This window comes from Lygodium microphyllum, chromosome 29, assembly GCF_053477565.2.
Source record: "Lygodium microphyllum isolate KBCC chromosome 29, Lygodium_microphyllum_v1.1.10, whole genome shotgun sequence".
Taxonomy (NCBI): domain Eukaryota; kingdom Viridiplantae; phylum Streptophyta; class Polypodiopsida; order Schizaeales; family Lygodiaceae; genus Lygodium; species Lygodium microphyllum.
Window position 1 is genome coordinate 22,251,894 of NC_141163.1, and position 6,989 is coordinate 22,258,882.

Consider the following 6,989-nt stretch of genomic DNA (forward strand, 5'->3'; position numbering starts at 1 on the left):
ATGCGCGTGTTGCAGGTTTTTTTAATAATTGATACAGACTGCCAATGGACCACATGAAGATTTTTCTTCAGTGGTGAATACCTTCCCACAGCCTCCTCTTGATCTTGGAGCAATCAGATCACCGCAGGACAAGCATCCTTCAGCCCCTCTTCTTCTTGATCTTCCCCACATGAACTGCCATTTGGAAGAGAGAGAGGGAGGATAGAGAAAGACTAGATTCCGATCAGACCATCCGGGCAGCCATCTCATGCATGAAGACAGGTGATGGAGAGCGAAGAAGATCAGAAGATCATTGATGTGAAAAAATCAAGGGGTTGTTCTTTGCCTCCCCATGGGCTCTCCTTGCAAATCGTCGCCTGCAACCATGGCGCCTTCATGGTTTTTTTTCACGAAAAAAAAACACCCCCCTCCCCCCCCATTGTGTGAGTTTTTTGGGGGGTGGAGGCCCCAAAGGTCACACCTCCTCTACCTTGTAAGTCCATTTCACATTGCCTACTTTTAATCTTGGCCTTGGGCACTACCATTTCCGTGTCCGGTGTCCGATTTGACTCCCGCAAATTTTTGCTTTTCCATCTCAAAGTCCCCCCCACTTCCGAGCACTTCCAGAAGTCTCATCTAACATCCCAAGAAATTATGAAAATTCCGCAACCGTCACTTGGAGGTCTTTAAAGCAGTTTTGAAACCCGTCTGTCGCTTATCAATTAAAATCAACCCAATTTCCTCTGCCGCCTTCGATAGAGTTTAATTTTCCCTTTAAATTTAGATTTTTTGGAAAATTTTAAGCACTATTCTGGGGAAAAAATCCACCCCTTATATATTCTTTTTGCTCCACTTCTTGCTTTTGTAGCTCTTTTGCAAAAAAGGTTAACATTCCCCCCCCCCCCCCCCCCCAATAAATAAGTGCCAATCCCTTGGAATTAGTGAAGGTGCTTGGAACTTGCATGGAATGGTTAGAGGGAAAGTAAGAGGTCATGTGCTAATGAAGGAAGGGGTAGTTGCTAGTGGTCTCTCTCGCTTTTTAAAATACCTGTAGGGAAAAGTTATGTGTAGTGAGTGGGGTGTAAGTGAGTGGATGTGTGATTGGGAGATGGGATTGTGCTAGAGGCGAACTGATATTCCCTAGGTCTGTCCCACACTTGAGGATCCAATTGGTGAGAGGTTTAGGTGCAATGAGGTGGTATTGAGGGTTACAGGTCTGCCGGTTTCTTGGGATGTCTTGCCCCTTGAGGACCATGAACAATTGTGAGGGAAGTGGGGATTGAAATAAGAGGAATGGGGATTTTGGAGGTTGAAAAGGGACTACTAGATGGCCACCATTGGCCATTTTCCATGTGGAAATCCCTAAGATTATTTTATTTTATCTCTCTTTTTTGCAACTATTCCCTGCCTCTCCTTTGATATTGGGCTAATGGAAGTAGGGGCTTCATGGATTTCTCAAGGAAGGCCTTCCTCATCATGTATGTCTTAATTGACAAGCGGGTATTTACCATTGTTGAGGGAAAGAAGGGATGGTTTTAGCTGGTGAACATGCTTTCGTTCATGTCTTCTAAAAGGTTCAAGCAGTAGCCACATAGCATGGTAGCTCGAAGTATGAGAATAGCCATGGCATACCTATCTATTCTTGCATTTATATCCAAAAACAAGGGATGGGGTCCCCCTTCTTCAACTACTTTCTTTTGACTTAACAACATCATCAAGAGCTTCAGATAGTTATAAGTTGTCGCAAAGGCTAGATCTGGGAAATTCTAAAATGTGTCTACAAAATTATTGAATGAAGGCATTGGATCCCACTCTTGAAACTTGAGACAGACAAGCTTTCACATTGAATATTAGGGGAAATGTGTACCTTCCATGTGTATTGAGATTGTAGTCAACACCATGCCTTTGTGGTAGAGTAAATGCACATGATCTCCTCTTTCCTTAGGCAATGATCCATAGAAGGCCATCCATGCCTCATTGCTCTCCTTCAAGATAGTTTGCCTCCAAGCTTGGCTATGACTCAAAGACAAACACTAGTCTAGGCTTTTCAAACACCTTATTCTACCAATATCTTGCCTCCTCTCCTCACATGACTTAGGATCTTGCAGCTTTTGATCGGAACCATCTCTTGCCTAACATTGCCTCAATCTTAATCACCTACTTCATAACATTCACCAAGAGTATCTACTTGAGCTTTGCCATTCTGTTGAAAGTAAAGGTCATTGGTGCGTCCCATGACTCTATTCTTACTAGGGCTAAAAGCTCTTCTTCCCAATGTGTTCTAACTTCTCATGGTTCTATCAAGAAGGACACCTCCATCACCTATTGTGGCTCTACTCAAAGCTTTAGTTTCACTTCACCTAGTTGTTTTTGCCTCTATTAATTTGGACCTCCATTTGTACCTAAAGAGGATGACTCTTTCAATGAGAGCTCTAGCTATTGTTGTGTGAGGGATGGTTCAGGAGCATCTTTCATGTCCTAATCAACTGGTGGTAATGAAAGGACATGCTCCTCGTGAATTACAAATCCCAATCTTACTAGCTAACTCACTCCCTTGTGAGGCCTTCTGTGTAAGTTGGTAGGCCAATTCATGTCAAGTGGACTCATACTCTCGTAGTTGTGGTAGTGGCCCCAAGGTGTTCTAGAGGGCTTCCCTGGCTACTTGGAGTTTTCTCTTCAATCCCTCCATTGTGTCCTCTTCTTCTGAGTTGGTGACTTCTATGAGAGTCTTTACAAAACTCTTCTATTGGATTCTCATTATCTTTTCTACTAGCCAGGTTCTATATTCTGCTAGACCTTTGTTGCTAATTATTTTGAGAAAATGTTTTAACCATTGTAGGTAGTTCTTCATTGCTCTCAATCTAAGGAAATGCAACTTTGGAGTTTCCTATGGATTGCTATTGGGCATATTATCGATGAATTATTAAAGCATTGGTTGACATGACATTTCCATTGATGAATCTATTATCCTTTGACTATTTGTTTGTTTGGAGTGATCCTTTTCAAGTATTCTTTGAAGGTGTGAAGCAGAAATTGGCAAAAGCACCAATTGTGAAAGTACCTAAAAGAGATGAGATATTTCATATATTTTCAATAGCTACGATATATAGAATTAGTTGACTGCTATTATTTATCCCAAATTTGGGAGGAGAAGTAGTACCATCCAATTGCACTTGTCAGCCAAATTGGGGGTACCCGAGATTAATTATATCTACATGGAAAAACTATGCCTTGGGATGGTCTTTGTAACAAAGAAATTCATGCGCTACATCCTATATGAAAAGGTAGTATTTTATAAAAAGGAAAAAGGGTTGAGGCTATTATTAAATAAGTTGTAGCCACCTAATTGCCTAGCAAAGTGGCTGATCATTTTGCAAGAGTTTGAAAATGAAATTAGGAGTAAGCTACCAAAGTTGCAGAGCATCATTGAATGACTTGTGGATTTCAAGGAGCCAAAGTCTTGGCTAAAGGTAGAGACCTTGAGGGTCTATTCAAAATCAATATGGCCTCCATTACATCCTAATAAGCTGCCATAACACACTACGTATCCACAAGAGACTGGAGTCACTTTGTCGAAGGCTAGAAAGAGGAAAATTAGACAACAAGCCTTGAAATTTTCCTTGATCACAAGAACACTATATTGACATGGGGTTGATTATGTTTATCACCACTTATCATGCTTGGTGAGCTTCTTTTTTATCTTGGAAGAGTGTCATGACTACACTTGTGGAGGGCACTTTGCTAGATGGTTGACTACACAGAAAGCTTTGAGAGCCGGATATTGGTGGCCATCTATTTTTCGAGATGCATTTGAATATGTCAAGGGATGTGATACATGTCAAAGATATGATAATAGAGAGAATAGGAAGCGCCTTCAGCCTAAGAAGTATAAATTTGCTAAGGGTATATTTACCACCTTCAACCTAAGAAGTATAAATTTGCTAAGGGTCAATTGGTCCTATATTATGATATCCATCATGAGCTCTTCCCAGGCAAGTTGGAACCCAAATCAGATGGTCCTTATAAGATTATTCATATAGGAAAGGATGGCTCTACAATGGATTTGCAAAGAGTAGAGTTCAAATTAAAGTAAATTTCAATCAACGAAAGCCCTATTATGTATAGGGACAGACGTCAGACTTGGTGCCTTTGCAAATTCTTCAAGATCCAGTTTAAACTTGCAGACATTACTAAGGCTATTGAATGGGGAAAGTCATTCCTTATCTTTAGCATCCATGTTTAGAGTATTATTACTACTAAGACAAAGTGATTTGTTGAAGTAAGGCTTATCACATTACTAAGTGGCAAGACAGATCTTTCACGTGGGACATTCGAATCTATTGCCACCATTGTCGTAGAGTTCTTACTAGCATCTCTAATGAGTTCAATGAATGAGGGATTATACCTGTCTTACACCCCGTCTTTTGGTTAGATTATGATTATCATAAGTATGAATAGGTTGATTGTCATAATAGATTACATCAATGAAGCCTTGGTTTAGACATTATATTTTGATGGAGCTTCTCGAGGACCTACTAAGCATGTGAGTGTTGGGATTGTCATTAAAGATCCCTTTTTTCAAGTGGTTTTAAAAATGAGAGTATATTTAGACACTACTTTGATAAATAACATGGCAGAATACAAGGTCTTGCTTATAGGGTTCAATCTAGCAAGATGTGGTGGTATTCATTAGTTATTGGTGAAAGGTGACTCGCAGTTAGTGATCAACCAATTGAATGAAACCTATAGTGTGATGGATCCCATTCTTAGGATATATCATCGTGCAAGCTTGGACACCCTTAAGATATTTGAGGTAATGACTTGCTAGCTGATTCCTCGATAGTGGAATCACTTTACAAACCCTCTGGACAATGACGCCTTTGTTGAAGATGTCTTTCTTAACTATGGTCCTAAGGGGCTTTTTACAATTGCCTCCTAATGTTACTCTCGAGCTACTCTGGGGACTACTTGTTGCTGACATGTCTTGTTGACCACCGATGGTTAGTATGGGTTATGAGCCATATAGTGATTGGACATCTTCCTATTCTATCATCGATACATTGAATCATTCAATGACATATTCATCGGACACTCCTTGTTATTTATGCAGAGGGTTAGCTAATCATTTGATGCATTTAGTGTAGTGCCTGAATGGCCATCCCCTTGGTCTAGTTTGGTACTTCACTATAGTTCATGTATGTTCCAATGGGTTTTGTTTTAGTACTACACTAAATATATTTGACGGAGCCCTTGAGAGAGCCTCTTGCTACACAGAAGCTTCTAGTCAAGTCTAGGTGGTATCTTTCCTTTGAGGTTTTTCCCTTTATGCCATATTTGTATATGTATGTGGGATATTTTTCTTTTGTTGGGGATTGGCATTCAAGGCATGAAGTCCCAAGGTTAGGTTAGGTGTGTTTGGGGATGTGTGTTTGCCTCTTGTAAAGAATTGACGTGCATTTTAAGAGCTATTTTTAAGGATAGTCATAGTGACCCTATTCTGCGAGCCTACTAGGCAGCTATTTCTAGGAATTCCTATTAGTTGTGAGACAAGAGAAACCTACCAAATGAAAGAGAAAAAATAATGAATATATCTGAGATATATAAGATACAAAGGTGTGTAAAAAGGGGTTCCAATCCCTAAAATAAGAAAATAATGGAAGAAAAAAATCTCAAGAGCAAATGTTCATTGCCTTTTAAAGGCCTCATAGATTCCTAGGGAGGACCAGTGAGACTCAGGGGACCGATGCCTTGTCTTCCTAGGGAGGCATTTAGCCAGAAAAAAATGAATGGTTGGAGCAAAAATAAAAGTGAGGGAAAGAAGAAAATGATTTATTGTCGCCTTGTGAGAGCTTGGTAGGTTCTTGGGTACCGAGACAGGACTTGAAGCCGATGCCTTCTTCTCCTTGGGTCACAATATGCTTAACTCCCTCTTTTTTACATGTTTGAGTATAAAGTACTGAAGAAAAATGTGGTACAAGAGAAAATAAGATAGGCTATAGAGTCCTCGTCTAGTAGGAGTTTCTAGTCCAATTGTCCTAGGTCAAGTAGGCGAGTCAGACCACCACTTAGGATGACTTTTTTAATTGTTCTTTTTAGCCATTTTATGTTGGAGCAATTGGTTAGCAACTAGCTCCGAAACTTTGTCAAACTATACTAGCCTATCCCTCGTGGACTTCATGCTTTGAACTTATCAGGGGATTGAGTGAGAGTTGTGTTTGTGCTTTATTATACATTCTTATTTGTAGCACCTTGATGCTCTTTATGGTTTATATTTGTGTAGATCAATTTATGGGTTTGATGGGCTAAGTTGCCCTATCTCATGGTTGCCAATGAGAGCTGATTTTAAAGCTGACTTTAAAGTGCAAAAGTAGCCCGAGACCTGTAAAAGAGGCATTTTTGGTGAAAAATGAAACAATTACAGATCAAGGAGCTGGAGTTTTCCTCGGCAATTCAACATAAATGTCCATTTGTCAATCAAAGCCCATTTGACCCCCTATTTAATGGTCGCAAGGTTTGGCATTATAAAGTAACTACTAGATCCAAAAGCTAAAAAGCATGTGACAGAGACTAGCTGATAGATTTCAATGCCAAAAAGTTGCAGGTTCAGTCAAATTGTGATTTCGAGGTCGTTTGCCCCTCTGTTCAACTCTAAACCACTTGTGGACAGGTATAAATATGCAAGTTTGAACTAGTTTTTTTAATGGCTAGTAATTAACCATGCTTAAAAGTGCAAAAACTCCAAAATTTCACATAAAAAGGGGGGAGAGGGAGACATATTTTTTTCGGTGCCCTGTATTCCCCATTAAAATTTTATTTTTTTATCTCTTCCGATCATCCTCTGTCTTCGAAGCTTGAGTTTTTGCAATTCTTTACCCTCTGATACTCCAGACCGTGCGAGAAATGATGCAATAAATGAAAAGATCCAATTTCAGTATTTCTCTCTCATGTTTCTCTCTCTGCTTTATTCATTGTTCATGTGGTTGCATGTGTGTGTGTGTGTGTGTGTGTGT